The sequence below is a fragment of the Puma concolor genome, chromosome A3 (genome assembly GCF_028749965.1).
Source record: "Puma concolor isolate L17-30 chromosome A3, mPumCon1.1.hap2, whole genome shotgun sequence".
Classification (NCBI taxonomy): domain Eukaryota; kingdom Metazoa; phylum Chordata; class Mammalia; order Carnivora; family Felidae; genus Puma; species Puma concolor.
In genome coordinates, this window is record NC_141669.1 from 82,004,729 (window position 1) to 82,027,969 (window position 23,241).

The following is a 23,241-nucleotide window of genomic DNA, read 5'->3' on the forward strand; positions in this document are numbered from 1 at the left end:
AGGAGAGCTTGCCTAAGACCAGTTAAATGACCTGTGCCTGGACCTCTGCCCCCAGACTTGAACCAGGAACTGCTCAAAATAAAGTTTTTATCATGGTTTATACAAAGTACAGAGGGTCCTTTGCTGGGCTTCTGGGTCCTCTTGGATCCTTCAGGCATTATCTGTTGGTGTTTAGGTAAAGAATCAGAAACAGTCATCAATTTCCCCCAGAGAAAGAGCCACGAGGCTCATGACTTTCCATTTGCAAGTCCTTGGGATAAATTAGTGAGTTTTAATGCCCACGTGTTACATGGTCCAGACGAAGGAGGGCTGCCTCCAAGACTTATTTAAGGCCAAAAGAGAGAGGGAAGCTTGTGTTGTGGAAAAACCTGTTTATGCCTAGCTTGTAATCAACTTTTAGGGTCCTTTGAAATGAAAAGGCAGCCTTTCAGATATTTGGTGTATGATTTTTGTGGCATGATTCCAATGTCAGTAGATTTGCTTAGCAATTCTACCATATTTGCTTCTATTTTCTGTTTGTCAAGAAGCTGAAGAGGAGGAGAGTTTCCTCTACTGACCCTAGGGATTTTCTATTTTCTGTTTGTCAAGAAGCTGAAGAGGAGGAGAGTCTCCTCTACTGACCCTAGGGATTTCTCCAGAGATAGTTTGGCAGCCACTTTTATTCAAAGGTTGTCAATTGATTTTAAAACAAAACAAACAAAAAATAAAACCTAGTTTGTTAACATTCAGTAATCCCCAGTCTTCATTCCCAAGAGTAGCCTCCATTTATTTTTCTTGTTCTGGTTTTATGCTTTTTCTATTTTTACTATGCCCTGTGAAAATAAAACATGCTGGAATTTTAACAAGATATCAGTTTCCAGTATATAATATTGGTGCGAAGTTATACTTCATATTTCTTTGTATTTCTCTTGATTTTCTTCATATCTCTTATAGCACCATATGGGCTGCATTTATTACCTATTCTGTCTGTTGTCTCTGACTGAATTTTTAATTCATAATCAGCAAGCTCTGAAAGAAAAAATTGTCAAGTTATAAAAGTTGTTTTACTCAAGTCTATTTCAATTTAGTTAAGTATCATCCTTTCCAGTTTTCTCAGATATTCTCATCTAGGAATTATAAGAAAGGACTAAATGGAGTACAATTTTATATTTGTGAGTACATACCATGTGCTAGTCACTCACTGTAGCAATAAAGATGCTTTCAATTGCAATAATAAAAAACTCAACTCTAAATGGCATAAACAATAAAGAAAGTTTACTATCCTGAATCTTGGAAGTCCTAAGGTAGGGTAACTCCAAGTTGGCCAATTCAGGGACTCAATGACATCAATGACATCCTCCCTCTTTGCCATCCTCCACCCCTTGCAGTCATAATATAACTGGCTTATTCTCAAGAGGACAACACCCAATAGAAGAAGAGATTGATTCTTCCTCTGAAGCTATTCCTATAAACAAGGAAACCTCTCCAACAATATTCTAAGGAAATATTCCCTCATATTACATTTGGCCACAATTCACTTCCAAACCTAAACCCACCACCAGCAAGAGGAGTGGGACTAGCTACTTAGGTTTGGGATGGTTCTAGCCTCCTAACAGCAAAAGATTCTCAGCTAAACCAGGAGGAAAGGAAATGGATGTGAATGAACAATCAGAAAGGACTGCTACACAACCTATTTCACTTAGTCCCCACAACAATCCTATGAGATAGCTATTGTCATCCCCATTTTAGAGATAGGAAACTGAAGCCTAGGAATTTCAAATCCTTTGCCTGATTATCCATACATAGAATATAATAGACCCAGTATTCAAGAATTGTTCTCCCAATGAATTCAAACTCAGTTGAAACCATTTCATATTCCCACTTGGGGGTTACAATGTTTTTGATAATTAAGAGAAAGTTAGGTACTCACCAGGTGGAAAGCTCACGGCACAAACCCCACAGAACTTTAGAGTTGGGAAGGATTTTTCATATTCCACCTACAGCATTCAAACAATTGGTTTAGAGCATGCACCCTGTGTGAACTGCCATATTGGGAGCTGTTAGATATACCATGATGAGTAAGATGTAGCTTCTACCACTAGGACTCACAGCCAGATAGGAAGGAGAAAGGTATACAAATAACAATACCATATAATAGAATATGGTGAGTGTCAAGAGAGAAGTACACAAAATCATTAGGGGAGTGTTCAAAAAAAAAAAAAGAAAGAAAAGAAAAAGAAAAAGAAGAAAGAAATGTTGACCATAAAAGGTTGGGCTCTGGCAAGGTACCTTGGAGATGACATTTCAATAAGTAAGGATGGGTGGAAGGAGGTGGATCCCAGGATTGGAGCCCTGTGCTGGAGCAGTAAACCACAGGCCATGTGGACAAAACATCAGAAGTTAAATTTGGTTAGAGGATAGGAAACAAATTACCTTGTAAAGCAAGGCTTGATCTTGAACTGAAGAGCTTATTTTTGGTTTATAGAATTGAGAAAAAAATGAAGATTTTTGATCAGCTGTGGCATGATCAAAATTGCCTCTTATAAAGACTAAACTGGCAGTGCATATAGTAGGATGCTTTGTGGATAATTCTTGGTGTGCAAGCAATAGAAAACCAAACTCAATATGGCCTGTCAACAGGAAAATTTATTATGTCATTTAAAAGATGCCTGGAAAGTTGGGTTGTTCCAGGGTTGGTTATTTCAGCAGCAGCTTTCCAACCTGCTTCCCTGCCATTCTCAGGATATCAACATTGTACTCAGTGGGGCTCCCCTTGAGAAAGTGGCTTCTGCAGTTTGCAATCATATACAATAACATCCAGAAGAAGAAGAGACAATCCCTTCTTGCCGTCCTTCTCAGGAAAGACGGAACTTGCAGAAGTCTTTCTCTTACATCTCCTGATAAGGAAAATGGGACCACCATGACTGGCTTTACCCAATTATTAAATCCCCCTGAGAGGAACACCTGGGTGGCCCAGCTGGTTAACCATCCATCTTCGATTCAGGTCATGATCTCCCAGTTTGTGGGTTCGAGCCCCACGTCGGGCTCTGTGCTGACAGCTCAGAGCCTGGAGCCTGCTTCAGATCCTATGTCTCCCTCTCTCTCTGTACCTTTTCAGCTCACAGTCTGTCTTTCTCTCTCTCTCTCAAAAATAAATAAAACAAAATTTTTAAAAAAAAATCCCCCTGAGAAATGATGAAAGGTGACTCTCCAAAAAAATTAGGAATCTGTAAATATGGAAGAAGGGAGGGATGGATGCTGGTGAGACAATAAATGGGGCCTAATACATGTTCCATAAGGGAGGAATCTGAAGCATAAGACCAGCTGGAAGGCTATGACACCATTCTAGCTAGGAATAATTGCTTAATCTGAGATCACTTCTATAGAATTGGGAAAGTCCTATTGTTGTTGTATGACATATGATCCCTGGATTTATGATATTCTCTGCTTGGTTGTCCCCAGAGATAGAGACCTCTCAACCTCCTGAGGCTACCACATTCCATTATTTAACACCCATTGGTGTTGAGCCAAAACCCTGGCTCTTTTTCATAGGGATGGTTTCTAAGCCAAGAATTCCCCATACTGTATTTATGCAACTGAGGCCTCTTTTTTTTTGTTTATCTTGAATCATCTTTACTTCTCTCTCCATAAATGTAGTATTGTTGGTTTCAGTACAACATTCCATCCTGATCTTTCAACAACCATTTATTAACTCTCCATTGTATACAGGTATTATAGTAGGCACTAGGGATAGACAGATGACTAAGGAGCTCACATCCTACTGGGGATATGGACACATGGACAAGTAATTACAAACCTAGTGTGACAATGCTATGATATGAAGCAGGGTTACACAAAGCATGGACTCCAGAATGCCTACCTCAGAATCCTATGGGCACTTGTTAAAAGCATGGAATCCTGCCTTCCCCAATGTACTAGGAGTTGAATCTAAACAGCATCATTTAAAACAGTATTCTGGTTGATTCTCATGGACATTATGCTGAACACCTACTAAGATATTGCATGAATAGGGAGGCACAAAGAGAGGACTGAAACTTCTGGGACTCTTTGAATAGTGAGTCTGTCTTCCAATCATGACTCATCTTTCCTGGCTTATGGCATTTGCAAAAAGGATAAACAAACTTTCACACCTTCTCTCAAGTCCCTGAGGAGAACGTTGACTAGGACAGATCTGCAGCAAGCCCCTCTAGATGTCATAGAGCCATAAATCAACACTCTCCAGTGGAGTGGTCCACCAGCAATGAATCCACTTACCTGTACTGTTATTCAGACTACAATTTACCATTTTATTGCAAAGGGAGCCATAGGAAACAGTGTCTAATATCCGAAGCCAAGATTGATGTCACCCATGATATTCCACTGCTCTTTGTGCCTCAGACACTCTGCTTTTGATTCTATGAGAAAGAACCTTCTATTGGATTTTTCCTGACCCTCCTTGACACTCTTGGTTAAGTAGAGACTCTGACTAATACAAGAAAATTAATTTCTGTGGCTTTCACATTGGGGATTGGGCTGGGAAGATGAAAAGCCAGTATTTGGGCTAACAAAAAGCTATTTAAACTAAAGAGAACCAATATTGCTGCTCTCCTGATCCATCCACCAACTGTCACCAGAACAACCACATTAGCTCTTAACAGGTCTCAATGCATCCACCCTCACTCCTACAGTCGATTCTCCATCAGCAGTCAGAAAGTGTCCTGTGTGAAGTCCTCCAATAACTTCCATTGCAAGCATTGAAAAAAGCAAGCCATCTCAAGATGACCTTCTGGGTTCATCTGGTCTCTGGTGATGCTCTGACCTCATTTCTGGCCACTGTTCTCATCAGTCACTAGGCTCTAGCCACACTGACCTCTCTGCACTTTCATCTCAGGGCCTTTGTAGTCTTCATGGCCCCACTTAGAACGTGCTCCCCCAGATCTTGGCATGGCCACTGCCTCCTTATTGCTCACATGTACATGTATTTTGGAGACATGTGGAAACTCTCTCTAGAATTTGTTAATAAGATGACTTGCTGATGATATATGGGTGGAGGGGCCATACACTTTCCTGTTCAAACGTAGTTATTCAAGAGTGAAAGGAAGATCTCTTCATATCAGGCCACATCAGTAAACCAGGACTATCCCAAACAGAGATATATGGCCACTCTAAATTATAGATAGTTATGACTACAACGCCTTTCTTCTCTACTAGATGATAAACCACATGAGAGCCAGGGGGAAGAACAGTGTGTGTCACATGATAGATACACAAGAAATATTTTCAATGAATTGAATGAATAAGGAATAAATAATAGGTTGTAGTTGTTATACTTACTTAATGGGAAAACTAGCTTTAGCCATCCAGGCCACAGAGCCAGCATAGGAATACTGCATTGAATTGCTGGTCCAGTGAAGACCACAGTGGTTTGCTTCCATTTTAGATTTAAAGGGACTATCTATAGTTTCTTGTAGTTACTAGCAATCTCGGAAATGTATCAATTCCACAGAAGTCCTCCTCAGAAGCAGATTATTTCCCATGTGGCTAGAACTTTCCAGTTCACAAAGCCCCCACAAGTATTTTCATGGCCATCCTATGATATGAACGTGGTGTTTTCACCCCTGTGCTACAGATGAGGAAACCTAGTCAAAGCAAGCTTACTGACCTGGACTGAGGAGGCATCAGGAGGCATTGTCAGTGCCCTCTCACATTCACCTCATCCCGGCCAAGTTCTCCCACACATGGCCAGGCCTTCTACTGCGAGAGTCTCTAGCTGTCTGCCTGAGGACTACCCCAGGCCTCCCTCAGCCAATAGGATAGGAGTTGATGCAAGTGCCTCCAGCTTGAGGAGAGCACTTGTTGGGATAAGCACTGGGTATTGTATGGAAACCAATTTAACAATAAATTATATTTTTTAAAAAAAAGAAATGGCATAATAATTTCGTGAAGATACTATTAAAAAAAAAAAAAAAAAAAGAATACTCCCAGCTTCCAAATGGGGACAATTCCAAAGTGTGCTCTGTACTGCCTCCCAGAGGCTCCAGGTAGACTGAAATCCAGTTCCCCCACAGTGTGAATTGCTAATCAAAACACCTTGTCTTGATTAAAAACAAAAACAAACACAAAAAATAAGTGTTGGCAAGGGTATAGAGAAATTGGGACACTTGTGCATGGCTGGTGGGAATGTAAAATTGTGTAGCCAGGGTGGAACACAGTATGGCAGCTCCTCAATAAGTTAAGCATATAGTTATCAAGTGATTCAGCAGTCCCACTTCTGGGTTTGTACCCAAAAGAAGTGAAAAGCAAAGGCCCCAAAAGATACCTATACACCCATATTCATAGCAGCATTATTCCAGCTAAGGCATGGAAGCAATCCAAATGTCCTTCACCGGGCAAATGGATGGACAAAATGTGGCGTATACATACAATGGAGTATTATGCAGCCTTAAAAAGGAAAGAAATTCTGACACACGCTACAACTTGGATGAGAATTGTAGATATTATGCTAAGAGAAATAAATCAAATGCAAAATGACGGATGCTGTATGGTTCCACTTACATGAGGAACCTAGAATAATCAAAATCATGGAGACAAAAAGAATAGTGGCGCTGAGGTGGGAGGGGGCGTTATTGTTTAGGTTAAACAATATTGTTTAACTAGGTACGGAGTTTCATGTCAGGACATAGAAGATGTTGTGGATAGTGGTGATGAATTCACAACAATGTGAATACACTTACCACCCCTGAATTGTACACTCAAAAAGAGTTAAAATGGTAAATTTTATGTTAGGTACATTTTACAATAAAAAAAAAACAAGGGAAAAATATACTTTGTATTAGCTGCCTTCCCTAGTTCACTCATTTCCCACATAAAGTATTGCACTCAAACCCTGATCTCAGTGTCTGCTTTCCAGGGAAGCCAACCTATGACAATGTTCATAAACTACAGAGCTAGGAGGTGAACCCTAATCTTCAGACCCAAGTCTTCAGTCATCAAACTCCATGCTCTTTAGCTGTCTCCGGTGCAGCATCCATAAAATAAACTTTATCAGCTAGAAGTCAGCATTTCAAGATTTTGCCTTGGCAGTCCTTATTCTTTGTGGCCCTGTTGACTAATTGCAAAATAAATCTCTTTGTGTAGTAGAAAGGAAAGATGTAACATATGCATCTTATTACTAGAACCTAGTTCGTGTCACCATAGAACTCCATCTGACCCTTTGTCTGCAGTTGGCTATTTTTCCTGAAGTCCACAAGGAAGAAAAGATGTTGAAAAGGTTCAGAGAGAAGAATTTTATCCAAGCTGTATATGGATTCTGAATTTTGTTTCTTAAATTTATTTCAGAAGTATTTAAATTCCAAGCATTGCAAATCTATCTCCAGGCTTCCTTCAGAGAAATACAGTATCTGTTAGTTTCTCCCTGTAGGTTAGGCAGTTCCTGGATGGCCATTTCTACCTGTATGACTTTCTACCTGTATGATTTCTACCTGTATGATGAACACTGATAAAAGCCTGGAGAAAAAGTATCACTCATTCAGTCTCATGGGTTCTGACTGAGAATGGCAATGTGCAAGCTACACCTTCTCTACGACCCTTGGAATCCTCTGTGGTAGCACAGATTGACAATTTTGAGATTTTAAATCTGTGGTCTTCGAATCATGAGTACCAACCCATGAGTAAGTGATTACACCATTTCTTTTAGTGAAATGGAAGAAAATAGAAGGAAAGCATCAGGGCATACAGTGATGTAACCATTTGATGAAACTTGCCTTATTTGTGTGTTCGTGTGCGTGTGTGTGTGTCTTGTAATTGGATTGTTTTGTAAAATGTTTATCTTATTGTAGGTTTGGGTGTGTGTGTGGGGGGGGGGGGGAGAACTGAAAGCCACTGTTAAAAGGTAAGACTTTTAACTCCATCAAGAGAATTTTCTGCATCATTTACTCTGAGTATCAAGTATCTTCACCTGTCTCCAGAAACCTTTGCTTTCTCCCCACTTTGTTGGCTCTACATTGCCATCATTCCCTTCTAAAATATGCAAAATATGAGAACGTAACTGTGCTCCAACTGCCCTTCCCAGCTTTCCTAGATTGTGTCCACCTCTAACACAATGAGTCATTGACTCAAAAAGCAGCCTATTATTTCAGCCATGCATATAAACAAACACCACTAACAAGACTCAGCTCACTGGTTCAATGTTTTCATTTTTCAGTCATTTGTTTAGCAAGATGTTGACATAGCCACAAACCCCTGCCGCTGAGTAAATGAACTGGGAGGTTAAATTAAATATGCCATCAACAATAATCTATTAAATGAGACGTCGTACTGAGATGAGTCTCCTCACCTCTCAGAAAACTTACAAGTTCATTCTCCTATAAATGTTGAATAAAACTCAAGCACTTAAAGGCCATAACCCAGAGAACTGGGACCCATTTTGAGGTCAGCCACTTGCAATACCGTTTCTTTGAAAAACAAGCTTTTAAAAACTACTCTTCCTTCAAGAGGTCGTGTGGCACTTAGCAACCCCCTTGTCCAACCCCCTTGTCTCCTATCTTACCCTCTTCTGAGCCCCTTCACAACCCACCTCTTTCTTCTCTAGGTTAAAATAATGACTGTGCTGAGTAGTGTCTGCCCCCTACAAAGTAAAGTGCACATTAACTTGCTCAGTGTGATTTCAAAGTAAGATCATCAGTTTGGACCTGACTTCAGGCCAGCTCATGTCTCAACACTGACCAAATCAACCAGCTAACAGTGGTGTTTGTTTTAACTTAGGGCATTGTGGTCACAGTTGTTGGTGTAATACAATTCCAAAGGGAAGTAAAGGCTGGAAGGTGGCGTGGGGAATGGGGGATGGGATGCTGTTCTATCATTCTAGAGACTCTACTATAGCAGTCTTTATAGTGTTATAATTATTGAACACTGTCACAATCCCCGCACTATCTTTGAACTCCTTGAAGGCAGACATGGTCTTTTACTTTAGCAACTGTGCATACAGCAGGTGAGTATTCTCCCTGGCTGTGAATATCCTAACATTCCCTTAATCCTGAGAAGATTGAGGCCCTCTGCCACAGACTCTCAGCTTCCTCCCCTTCTACCTCAAAAGACATCCATATCTTTAAAACTGTCACCTTATCACCTTGACAACCACCTGCATTTAATGGCCTTAAGTGCCCATCTCTCCCCTGACTGCATTCTCAAAAATCAGACATATTCTACAAACTTTTTCCAATCATCTCTGCACAGTACTCTTCCCACTGAACCCCCTGGTGTTATTTTAACATCATTGAATACTCCTCCTCCTTAAAGCTCCAGCTCTTTGTCTCTGAAGCACTTGGCTCTCTGGATTCCCCTCCTTCCTCTGGAAATGCTTCTTTCTCCTTCCCTGGCTCCTTCTCTGCTTTTGCCTAGGACATAGGCATTTCTCAGGTTCTCTTTTGGACATTGTTTATCTTCCCCTCCCCCCGCCCCCATACTCATTTCATAGTCTAGAGCAGAGGTCAGGAGCCTCCATCCCTCTGGCCAAATTTCATCTTCTCTTGCCCTTCCCTCAACTCCCACTCCAACTCTAGTTTTTTAAATAAAGTTTTATTGGGACATAGACATATCTGACTCATTTACATATTGTTTAGGCTGCTTCTTCATTACAATGACAGAGCTGCTACAGTGACCCTATGGTTCACAAGCCTAAAATATTTACTCTCTGGTCCTTTACTGAAAAACCTTGGCAACACATGCTCTAGACTCTGAACAATGTCCAGATCCACTTTGCTCACTGGTCTTTACTCATGCTCTCCAGACTCATATTTCAGTTGACTGCTGGACCTTTCCATGGGATGGATCCCCACTAACATCTCTTATCCAAGTCCACACTATCTTCCTCATCAAACCCATTTCTGCTCTTATTTGTCTTGTTCCAATCAGTAGTCTCATCTATGACCTACCTGTGGTAAAACTGAACTTTTGCAGCCAATTTATGGAATCAGAGCCATGGAGCTATGAAGGTCTCCCAAGTTCAGTTTTAGTAATATCAATTATGGACATTGAACTCATTTTATACTTAAAAATCAGCATGACAGTAGCAAAAACAAAAACCCAAAAAACAAAAACAACACTTGAATTCAGTTCCCTCTTCCTTTCAAATCTGGCTCTAAATTATAGTGCTGGCATACTCACTTTAATATGGCATCCCATCTCCATGACAATAAGAGAGGCAAAATTCCATAAACACGGCACTCTGTTCTCTCCACTGACCTAAAGAGCAATCAATCATTTTGTCAACATTTAAGTGCAGTGCTACCTTCCTAACTTCTGTTTGAGTAGCTGCAAGACTGAATTACATATTACTGAAGAAAATAAAAAAACCAATATGTAAATAATACCACAGTCAAGTCTGTTGTATAATTCACTTTTTCTACACCCTCCCCCTCTAAAAAATACCCTTTTCAATTTATCACTTCTCAAGTTATTGGAACAGAATATAAATTATTTGGCCTATTAAATTCTGCAAACGTACCAAGTGAACATACCGAGATATCCTTGGCAGTGTTGGGAGTCCTCTCTAAAAGCTCTTTGAACTCTGCTGGCTCTTTAGCAAAAAGGATGTAAAAGACTTTGTAAGCATTAGCAAAGACAAAGAGCAACAGTTGCTTGCTGTTTGATTTGTCCTTTCATCTGTCAGATCCCTTGGCATGTGCTATTTGTCAGACAGGCGTGCTGGGTGCTGGATATGCCAAAAGAATGACACCACAGAGCCTCCCTGCATATCCCCCACTAGAAGTCTGACAGAGAGCTCAATGAACCTGCTCACTTTGTAAATCAAATTTAATGGGGCCACGGAGCAAGTGATTCATAATATTTATGGAATGAGTCAAGGTAGGAATGACATTCCCTGGATACAACTTTCCATCAATTACAGAAGGAAGGAAGTGACCATTTAAGTGCTATGATATGGCACGTGATGCATTATTTCTTAGTCTGTATAATATAGGCTGGGTAAAATCCTGAGCCTTGTCAGAGAATGATGACAATTCAAGAAACGGGTTTAATAATCAGATTTCCACACACAGGGACTACATCATCTTTGTTATATGGTGGTAGCAGTCTTCAGCTCCAGTGAGCTCTTGCTTATATTTGAATGGCTATAGTTTCAAAGAGGCTTTAAAATATGTCATATCTTGGGGCACCTGGGTGGTTCAGTTGGTTAAGCATCTGACTTCGGCTCAGGTCATGATCTCATGGTTTGTGGAGTCGAGCCCTGCATCGGGCTCTGTACTGACAGCTTGGAGCCTGGAGCCTGCTTCAGATTCTGTGTCTCCCTGTTTCTCTGTCCCTCTCCCACTTTCTCTCTCTCTCAAAAATAAATAAATGTAACAAAATTGTTTAAAAAAAACAAAATTGTTATATCTTTGTATTCCACTCAATAAAGCTGTGGGCTATGTATTTCGTCTCCATTTTGTAGCTAACAAAACTAACCATCAAGAAGTTTAAATGGATAATAGTAAACCTCCTGCCTCTGTGTCTGTCAGCCTTGTCCCCTGAGTTCTCTAAGGAGCCACAGAGTTCTTCAATGACCAGGGAGCTGCAGTCCATATCTCTGGCCCACAGCTCCCGGATTGCTATTGATTCAGCACTTTCTAACTTTTAAAGTTTGAAGGAAACACATAAAAAAGTAAACAAAAGAAGACCTTGTGATCCCATAGGAAATCCTTTCTCCATTGCTAGTCAGTGGATGCTGGAAGACAGAGGAGAATGAAAAGGAAATAATAAAACAATTAAGTCACAACCAAAGCTCCAACACTGGGTTCCTTTAGGAGAGAGAGCTTCAGAAGAGGCTGACATTTGGGCCCCAACACATTATGGCTAGAGAGCAATGGGCAGGAGGAGGCCTTTTACTTCAGGCCATGCTCTGGGATCAATTCAGGCAGCTCCCCTAGAAAAACTAGCCACAGGCAAGGCGGAAGGAGGACAACCCTGAACCTGGCTTCCTATTCCCTCTCTTTCCAAAGGCGGTTCATTCTTTGGCTTTTTTACCTTATCCCATTTTAACATGCTGTCCCTGAATCCAACCTCTGACTTCCCTGCATAGAAAAATCAAAAGACCCTCCACCACAAAGCTCAGTGAGGACCCTGAAACCCTGCCTACCTGACTGCAGCCACAACTGCCCACAGTTGGAGACACCAGAGTCAGCTGCCTGGATATCTTTCTTGGCTAAAATTGACTGACCCTCACACTAAACTGGGAACTTTTCTGAAAATGGAAACCAGCTTCATCAAAGGTAAATAACAAGGAACCTTGTCTTTGTGGTGCAGACATCTGCCAGAAGAGAAAGAGCAAACAGTGACGAACGTCTCCCATGGGCAGACTCTTGGCCAGCACTGTGGATGGGTCTCTTGGATTTTCCATGCATACAAATAAGAAGTCTGCTCAGTGAACTGGTCACTTAAATAGGTTTTTCCATCTGTGGAGTTTCAATTTAAAACACAGACAAAGCCATCTTCAGAAAATGTTCTCTTGTATTTATCACTTCCAATTCACTTAAATTAATTAATCTGCAATTGTCCTCACAGCTCTGTGATGGGGAGAGTTTCTAAGAATTGAGTCTCTTCTAAGAACATGCGCTAGTTTGCTTATTTGATTTGCCAAATGCAGCAAGGGAGTATTTTCTCTACACTTTCCCAAGATATATTACAGGGCTACTAATTTATTCTCTGTTAAATTGGGCATCTCTAACTTGAGAAAGTTGTTAAAAATGAATAGAAGAGAGAAGCATGTGATCACACTCTGTGAACAGAGTTCATTTGAATTATTGGAAACTTATAATAAAGTCCACCAGAATTTAAAAAAAAAAAAAAGAATAAATGAACAGTGGAGATGGAGCATGAGATGATACTGCTGCCAACAGAGTGGTTTTTCTTTGTTTGTTTGTTTGTTTGTTTGTTTTTGTCTTCAGGGACATGCAATTAGTAAACAGATTCCTCCTTACTATAATACCCCACCAGGCAGACAGTCAACTTCACTAATTCACATGTAAGGAGAAAAGGAGAAGGTAAAGTCCTGGCCGAATCGATGTCAAGCCACATTGTCAATGATGTCTTAAGACCAGAGCTGTTGTGTCACATCTCCTCCACAGAGAAAAGCAGTTAAGAGCAGAAGCCCCAGAGCCAGACTGACAGGGTTCAAATCCCAGCTCCACCACTTACTGTATGGCCCTGGGAAAATTACTCACCTCTTTGTAATTCAGTTTCTTCCTTGGAAAAATTAGGACAGTAATGGTATCCTTCATAAGATTATTGTGGGGACTTCTTGAGTTAATATATGTGAAGCTGTTAGAATGCTGCCAGTAAACCATGTATGTATTTGCTAGTATTCTATGTATACAGGAACAGAACCTAAGATAACCAGGTATTTGCTAAGAAGGGGTGTTCTGAGAGCCTCTTTTAATGAAGACCTCAAAGAAAGGTCTTTTTTCATATGCAGACATGACAGTCCTATATTGGAGTCGTAGTTTTTTTTTTTTTAAGGTTTTAGAAACAACTTTATTTTTAAAATAGAATATTCATTGAACTGGTTTGAGTATAAATTTACTTTATTAAATCTATCCCTTCATAAAAAGTATGATGAATTATCAAAAGTTCACATCATCTGGGTCTAAATAATAGAAATGTGTTAGATTCCTATTTTACCTGGTTTGTATGTGAGAAAACATTTTGAAGCAGAGAAGGGACAGCCATACACTCCAGAAATCACCATCAAATTTGGGATCTTTTTACAATACATACCTTAATGATTTTCTTTTCATAAGAACAGGAAATAGGCCCACTACAGAAAATGTGGGAAACTCGGATAAGTAGGCAATAGAAAAGAAGAAAAAATAAATTTTTGTACTAATTTCCAAAACAATTACTATAAATGTTATGATGTATTTCCTGCCAATATGTTTTCCATTCTTATAATTGACAACTTCTATTGTTTTTACATAAGAATTACGTTAAATATAAGATTTATCATCTTCCTCTTTTCTTCTAACCTTATAGAATAAGCATTTTTCCATGTTAGTACTGTGCTTCACATCTTATCTCATAACTCAGGAGTTAGTGGTGTCTGTTCTATCCTGCATCAAGACCTCATCTTTCCTTCAGAGATGAATAGGCAGTCCAGCTCCATCCTCCAGATACGTGTGTGGTGGTGGGGGTAGGTAAAATAAAACTATATTAATAAAATCTTATCCTTAAAGTTCTCAGAACCATAATTCACTTATTAACATCTCAACATATGAGTTAAATTATACATGCTGACACTGTTTTGAACCAACTGTGCCAGTACTAATGTCCAAAGTTTTCAATCCCAGTGGAGGATTATATTGATTAGCTCTGACTACCATAACAAAGTACCACAAACTGGGTGACTTGAAACAACAGAAATTTGTTTCCTCACAGTTCTGGAGGCTAGAAGTCCAAGATCAAGGTGTCAGTAGGTTTGGTTGCTCCTGGGGCCTCTCCCTTTGGCTTATAGATGGCCATCTTCTCTGTGTCTTCACATGGTTTTTCTTCTGGATGTGTCTGTATCCTAATATCCTTTTCTTATTAAAAAAACAAAAAAACAAAAGCAGTCGTATTGGATTAAGGTCCACCCTCATGATATTAACTTAATTACATTTTTTTTTAAATTTTTTTTTTCAACTTTTTTTTTAATTTATTTTTGCGACAGAGAGAGACAGAGCATGAACGGGGGAGGGGCAGAGAGAGAGGGAGACACAGAATCAGAAACAGGCTCCAGGCTCTGAGCCATCAGCCCAGAGCCTGACGCGGGGCTCGAACTCCTGGACCGCGAGATCGTGACCTGGCTGAAGTCGGATGCTTAACCGACTGCGCCCCCAGGCGCCCCTACATTTTTAAAGACCCTATCTCCAAATAGTCACATTCTGAGGTAGTAGGGATTAGCAATTCACCATATGAATTTGAGGGGAGGACACAATTCAGCCCTTAACAAGGATCTATGAGACCATACTACTATACCTGTCAGTTTGTTTGTTTGTTTTTGTTTTAACAGAGGCATACATTTCTTTTTAGTGATGTCAACTGCAGATCTAGAATACCTGAGAGCTGAGGCTGTTGCTTATGTCACTCTTGGCTACTCAGATCTCACCACAGTGTTTGACACTTAATTGGTAACAAAAAGGAGAAGTAAAGTGGGAAAGAAATTAAGTGCACAGAACAAATACACTTTATCAGTCTGTTCCAGCCTTCAAAGACTAAAAGAGGAAGGTGGTTAAAATTCCATGTATTTATTTTCTAATTCAGCACCTAACTTTATCCCCAGTTATGAAGATGAGCAGTGACTTACTTGTCCAGAACTAAAACATACTAGCTCTTTTTTTAGTTTGAGGGAATATTTTACTCTTTTCATATGTACATTCAAAGACATTTTCTTCTTACATGACATTAATGTCTTTTTAAATTTTTTTAATGTTTATTTATTTTTGAGAGAGAGAGTGCGAGCGGGAGAGGGGTAGAGAGAGAGGGAGACACAGAATCTGAAGCAGGCTCCAGGCTCTGACCTATCAGCACAGAGCTTCACCCAGAGCTCGAACTCACGGACCATGAGATCATGACCTGAGCTAAAGTCGGATGCTTAACCAACTGAGCCACCCAGGCACCCCACATATGAGGTTAGTTTTTACGGACAGAAAAGAAAAGAAAGGAAAGGAAAGGAAAGGGAAAGAATAGAAAAGAAAAGAGAAAAGAAAAAAGAAAACAATGAAGGAAGGAAAAAAAGAAGGAAGGAGGGAGGGAGAAAGAAAGGGAGAAAGAGAAGAGAGAGAGAGAAAGAGAGAGAACCCAGAAGGGTCATTTTCTTCTATAAGTTTTTCCCCCCACTCTTGTAACTTTTAAGAGCATAAGATTCACTTATATCATTTCACTTAATCCTCCCAATAGCCCAGTTGTTATCATTAATATTTTGCACTAAGCCAAGTCTCAAACAAGTGAAGGTATTTGAACAAAACACACAATTATTAATGCAGAATCAGATTTGAACTTTCATCTTCCAAACCCAAGCCCCATGCTTATTCACCTCTATTCTTGGTATTCCACCACCAGTGGAGATTCACATGTTGGGTTCCCATGTCTTCCACCTTGAAGAACAGTAGGAAGTTGGGGAAGAATACTAAACTACAGGATATGAAAGTTGGGCCCTCCATCAAATTAACTGTCTTACTCTGAGCACATTAATTTCCTGTTACCTTGAGTTCTCATTTGAAATAGGATATGTTGCACAATGTTATCTTTAAAGTGTCATTAGTCATGTAAAATTCTATGTTGGGCCAAAAAGAAGTTTACATGCTGCTGGTGGGTAGTACCCTGAAGTAAGATTTGATAGCACTCTATAATTCTTGTAATTAATTTCCAATAGATGTCTTGGATTTTTGCTATCACCACATCAAAGATCAGCTTTACCTGTTTCATTTTGCCTCCATTCTTCTGGGTCTTAGTGAAGGAACTCTATGTAGGCTTTGAATGGACCTGTACTTTTTAAGAATTTTCTCCACTATTATTTAACAAGCATTTATTGAACACCTGCTATATGCCCATACTGGACCAAATAGAGAAGATAAAATTATGATTTAGAAATTATTTTAGCCTTCAAACATTGTCATTAAGTAGGGAAATGGCAATGTTGCCACATTATATTTCCTAAAATGTACAGTTTTCAATGAAAGATTATAAAACACAGGAGATAAGAGAGTATGGATCGTGAATGGGGTGGGAAGTGGGGTGAGGAGTGGGGAGAGGGTGGAAGCAGTTAATAGAAATGGACCCTGAGGAGGCCCCAGTGTTATACCTACTAGTCAAAGTCTTTAAATCAGCTATTATAAATATGTCCAAAGAACTAAATGAAACCATGTCTAAAGCATTAAAGGAAAGTAAGACAATGATGTTTTACCAAATTGAGAATAGCAATAAAGAGATAGAAATTATCCTACCTAATTTTGGAGTTTAAAAGTATAAGAACTGGAAATGGTTAATTCACTAGAGGTGCTCAACAACACATTTGAGTTGACGGAAGAAAGATTTAGTGAACTTGAATAAAGTTCAACTGAAATTACCCAATCAGAAAGAAAAAAGAATAAAGACAAATGAGCAGAGCCTCAAAAATGTATGGGATACCACCAAGTGTTCTTGCATATGTATAATGAAACACCCAGGAGAGAGAGAGAAAAAGAGATGGAAAGAATATTTAAAGAAATAATGGCCTAAAACTTCCAAAATATGATGAAAGACATGAATCTGTTCATCCAAGAAACTCAATGAACTCCTATAAAACAAACTCAAAAAGATCCATGCCTAGTCACATCATAATCATACTGTTGAAAGACAAAGAGAGAATCTTGAAAATAGCAAGAGAGAAATGTTTAATCATGAGAACAAGAGCTCCTCGATAAGATTAAAACTCAACTTCTCATTGGAGCCCATGGAAGCCTAAAGCAGTGAGATGACATATTCAAAATACTGGCAGTGGGAAGGAAGGAGGAGAACTGTGAGTCAAGAAATCTGTATCTAGCAAAACTAGCCTTTAAAAATAAAAAAGAAATTAAGAAATTCTAACAGAAGCAAAAACAGAAATTCACTGTTGACAGATCTGCCTTATAAGAAACAGTAAAGGGAGTTCTTTAGGCTTAAATAAAGGATAATAATTGGTTATTTGAATCTATGCAAAGAAATAAAAAGCACTGGTAAGGGTAACTGCAAGGTAAATATATAATAGATAATAAAGTATTTTGTATCTTTTTTCTCCTCTTACCTGACTTAAAAACAACTCCATAAAACAATAATTACAAAACTGTGTTGATGAGCTTAAAATACATAAAAATGTAATATATATGAGAGGAGCCCTGAGTTGTCCTGAGATGTGCTGAGGAGGCTCAGTTTTATCCTGGTTTCAGAGCAGTCAGCACTAGTTCTTAACAAGAGCATCAGATCTGGTTTTTGAAAGCTCATCTGGGCTTCAGAGTAGCTGATAAAGTGGAAGGGTGGAGGAGGAGGGAAGAGACAGGATTAAGAAAGTCTTGCTAGAAGCCAGATGTAATAGCCCAGGAGAGAGAAAGTGGCTGGTCGGTCTTAATGAGAAGGCAGCATGAGAAAAAAATTCATTCTTTTAATACAGGCATCCATGTATAATCTAAAAGACTGTGGTCCTGGCTGTCAAAAGGTGGTGTTCAATTCTGTTACCCAAAGAGTGCATCATTCCTCTGATAAAAAGATTTGAGAGTGGAAGCTGTAATAGGAATATAATGAGCTGAGAGAGAAGGCACTTCTCCAAATCCCCTGAGTCATATTTCATTGGTTACATTTAAAATTTCTATCATTAAAAGAAGTTTAAATTCTGTGATGGAAAGAAATGTCATTTTCATCACTGCTTTAATGGAAAGGCTCATCTTAGAGGCAGGGAGATGCTTAGACAAACGGATGAAGGAGACTTGGTATCTGTGATTAAGGGGGTGAGTATGAATTTCCGCAGGCCCGATGGCTCTAGAAGACTATGGTTTGTGTTGTTCCTATTGAATGGCTTCATTTCTTTAACATTTTCTAAATGCCAAATCAATCATGGACACTTGTCATATATATTAAGTAGCATCGTGAGAATTAATAAACTTCCATTGGTCAAAAAGATAGTGTTGGGGTCAAAATAAAAAAGACATTGTCATCTTTTATTAAAGTCCTACTTCCAGAGAATTGTAAATTCACTGATGGGGCCCTATGGGAATTAACAGAAGCATTCTACCTGTAGTTAAACCCAGAGGTGGAGTTCTGAATGCTTTGAAAAAGGCAATCAGCTGTCAGAAAAAAAAAAAATACTGCAAAATAACTATGTTCTTTCTTTCCAGATGAGATTGCAGGACACTGGAAGACAAAGCATTAGGAACTATGATTTCTCTATAAGAATCCTTCCAAAGAGGAAAAGATCGTTTATTATAACATGTTTTTATTTGTGATGGTCAGAAACAGAGAGCCATCAGAAGGACCTTGAGAAATAGAGGAGTTATGAAAATATCATAATACTATCTAACATTTTTAGGTGCTTACCATATGCCAGAAACTGTGCAAAGCCCCGTATGATATCACGTAGGCTTCACATTGACACTATGCAGTTGACAATATTACTCTCCTTATCACATAACTAGGGAGATGGAAGTTCAGAGAGGTTAAGGGACTAGTCATACAGTTTGCACGAGGCAGTGTCTATATGCAGATCCAAGTGTGGAGCCCAAACTCTTGGTTAAATTGCCTCAAATTATCAGATGCACGTGCCCTGGATCTGGAACAAGAAAGCTCCCCAGGCCCAACGCAGTGCTAAGGGATGTCTTTCTCATGGCCTTTCCATTTCTATCCGGTCCTCACCCTGTACATTAGCAATTCTGCTCCTTCATCACTTTCACAAGTGATCCAGCCCGCCCTGGCCCAAAATCATTGGAGCCCCATTGCTAGCCAGCCATGTATCTCAGGAACTGATTCCAAATTCCTGTGAAAAGAATCTTCTAGGTCCGGCTTATCTCATCCTCTCAAGCCAAGCTCACAGGTCAGAAGCCCCTGGCCAGCCAGTGCTAATCGCCCTTGTGGCAACTGGTCCAGTCCAGTCAGTGAGGCCGAGGCAGGGCCCTGTGGAGCAGAACAGAGCCACCCAAGCAGCTACAGTGGGGCAGGGCAGATGCCCCCAGAAGGAGAGAGTGGGCAGGGCAAGCAAAGATCAGCGTCTCTAGAGCACACCTGAAGGGCAGAGCATTCCTCATCAGGACCCACTTACTGGATCCAGGCTCCTCCTCAAGAAGACGTGGAGACTGAGAAACTACATGATCTATTGATGACAGGGTGACAGAGGGTTAGGAACACGGCTATTGAGGAAGATCTATCACTAGTCCATACACCAAACACAGCAACCTCATTCTGTTACATCTTTTCTTCCAATTAGACTTACAACTGCAAGTCTCTGTCTTCCTGGGCCTCCAAGGCTAATCACGTTTATTTTTCAAGTCTCTCGAATAGATATCTCTGGTGTCCACACTTGGTTGCAAATCCAGGTCTGTACCTCAAGTTACATTCATTGAACACAGAATAGCACCGCTGCAACCACTCTGTGAGGAAGGACTGTTCGAGCCCCCTTATTATAGATGAGAAAACTGAGGCCATGAGAAGTGAAGGACCTTGTCCAAGTCACAGCTAAGAAGCAGTAGACCAGGGCTTCCAACAGACACTTCTATGCTCTTAAACACTCAGCCGAGAGCCTACGATACGCCAAGTGCTGGGTATAGTGGGGGACATGGTAGACAGGGTCTTGTCCCCATTGAAAAAGACACAAAGATAAAGTTTTACCTACAACTTGTGTGGAAAAGGGGTTAACCAAGCAGGCCTGAGGCTCCTTTGCATAGAAAGCCAGCTTGCAGTGTTGGGCCTTGGCTGACCTTTGAGAACTGGCTTCCAAAGTGTCCCTGATCAATAGTTAACTGCTAAAGGTGGCTCCCTGTGCTTCCTGTGTTTGTGCACATGATGCGGTTTATGCACCTGCTTTCCTCCAAGAGGTCTAGAATTTTGGTATGTGCTAGGCAGAGGGTGTGCATGTAGTCAGCCCCCAGTACAAATCCTAGGTGCTGAGTCTGTAACGGGCTTCCCTGGGCAGAAACATTACACACATATTGCTGCATTTTTGCTGTTAGGAGAGGAAGTGCTCTGCATGACCCTCACTGGAGAGAGAGAGCATGAGGAAGCCTACACACAGATTCTTCCAGATTCCACTTGTGTCTTTTCCCTGATGATCTAGGTGTGTATCCTTACTATGTCACTGTTACAAATCTTAGCCATGGGCACAACTACATGGTGGGTCCCGTGGGTTCTTCTAGCAAATCTCCAAATGCAGGAGCAGTCAACACACACACTATGCACACACCTGCTATGAAGACAGAACAACACAGGTGACATGGGAGACAGCAGGAGCCCAGTTGGAAAAACCCCCTGTGGATGTTCTCTTTCAGCAGAGACCTGATGGAGTTAAGGAGGTGAAGGGCAGGAAGAACGTGTTCCAGACAGAGGAGGAAGGATTGAACAAGGTCCACTGTGGCTGCACCCCTGCAAACCAGGAGGGCTGGTGGGTCAGAGCCACAGACAAAGACTGCTCAAGGGAGACTTGACTCCATGCTAGGCCTGCTAGCAGACTATTAAAGGATGGTAGCAGGTGAGAAACATGATCAGGTCACTTTTTCAAAGATAACTCTGGCTGCCATGTGGAGAGTAGATTATGAAAGTGGAAGCAGGGAGAGCAGTGGGGAGGCCATTCATGGTCCAGGTGAGACAGGGTGACTGGTAGCTATGGATAGAAAATGGGCTCAGAGGACATTTTATGACAATGGCTTCTGACAGTGGCCTGCTAGCTGTCTCCCTGATACCCAGTGCTCAGCCCAGTCCAGCTCCCGGCTTGCCTGAGACCTCATGCTGAGTCCCCCTTCCCAGACAATCCCCACGGCTTTCCACTGGGGGTGACAGGGCAGGCCTGTGTACCCTGCCAGCCTGCAATGATATTCCCAGTCTTTGGCAAACCTGTGATATAAGTTTGCTGGCTGTCACTTCTCAGGAGTATTTATTTTGACACTTTGTTCTATTTTTTTTCGTAAGGGTGTTATAGTATCTTTTCATTTATGAAAGTACTAGAATAATTGATGGGAAGGAATTTGTGTGTGTTTGTGTGTGTGTGTGTGTGTGTGTGTGTGTGTGTCCTTCCATGACAAAGTTGGTAACCTGCTTTCATTCCTTCCCATCTTCCATGCTTTAAGAAAAATAAATGGTGTGTGAAATCCAGAAAAGTCTCTGGTGACCACTGGGGGCCATGTCCAAACTCAGCCCTGCATGGGGCTCTCCACAACCTTGCCCGCACCCACCTTACCTTCCGGCTCTGTCTCCCCACTCCCCTACCCTCTGCTCCTGCTTCCCAAGGCCTTCCCACCAGCCCCTCTTTCCCAGGTTGCCTCAGCCCTCAGCATTCTCTCTGTCCTAACTTCTTCCTCTGACAGATGCCCTATTCCTCCCATTGGGCAAATTTAACTTGTCCTGAATTTCTACCTGCTCAGAACCCTCTACTCCTACAGGCTGGGACTGACCAGTCTCTACATTGTCTTCAATGTGAGCACAGGGCCTCCCAGGACTGGCAGGGCAGACAGCAACATGGCCGGCATGGACACCTTTGTCCTGGCTCCATCCTTCTCTGTCCAGGTCGTTGTTGACTTGCCCTCAGTTAAAGCCAGGAGAGGAAATGACTTCAAGGCTTAAAAGCAGTATTCCCAATCTTTTGATGGTAAAGCAAGCAGTAATCACTCCCCATTGTTATCCAGGTGCACCATCCTAGAACAAAGAGGTCACTTGCAGAATTACAGGGAAGCCAGTGCACAGCAATGAGGAGAGAATACAGTGTACCCGACTCTACCTCTCACGGAGCTCTCAGAACACAGCTGCAATGATTCTAGGGCAGTAGAAATAGTTCTTTGACATAGCTGGAGTTATGCAAGCTATAATAATGATACATTTCCTTAAAAACTCAGATTTCAGGGTATAAATAGATTGCTTTCAGGGGATTAGAAAATAGCTTCCCATACAGGGAGTACCTGCTCCCCAAACGAAGCATATCTTGGGAGCTTCAATCTTCTCAAGTGCAATGTCATTATCCTAAGTAAAAAGTTTAAAAAGGTGGGTGGAAGGGGCACCTGGGTGGCTCAGTCAGTTAAGCATCAGACTCTTGATTTTGGCTCAGATCATGATCTCACAGTTTGTGAGATGGAGCCCCGTGTTGGGCTCTGTGCTGTGAGGTTGGGATTCTCTCTCTCCCTCTGTCTCTGCCCCTCCCCTGCTCGTGCTTTCTCTCTCTCTCTCTCTCTCTCTCTCTCTCTCTCTCTCTCTCACAAAATAAATAAACTTAAAAAAATAAGAAGGTGTAGGGATGGGCAAAATAAGTGAAGGGAATTACTTCCAGGTACAAACTTCCAGTTATAAAATAAATAAGTCATGGGAATGAAAAGTAGAGCGTAGGGAATATAATCGATACCGTGATAACCTTGTATGGGGACAGATGATGACATTTACTGTGGTGAGCATTGCATCATACATAGAATTGTCAGTCCACTATGTTGTAGACCTGAAACTAATAATGCAACATTCTGTGTCAACTGTACTTCGATATAAATAAATAAATAAATAAATAATCAATCAAGTCATCAGCAGGTCAGTGGTGAACTG

At 40.9% G+C, this 23,241-nt stretch overlaps 1 long non-coding RNA gene across 2 annotated transcripts in view; it reads left to right on the forward strand.

Moving 5' to 3' along the window:
• LOC147582563 (uncharacterized) overlaps positions 1-23,241 on the forward strand; it is a 166,742-nt gene that overhangs the window by 137,932 nt on the left and 5,569 nt on the right. Inside the window, exon 2 of one of the 2 annotated variants that reach the window (XR_015248746.1) lies at positions 20,994-21,193. This is a non-coding gene — a long non-coding RNA (uncharacterized LOC147582563). The remainder of the gene's footprint in view (positions 1-20,993; positions 21,194-23,241) is intronic. The other variant, XR_015248747.1, reaches the window with a different exon arrangement.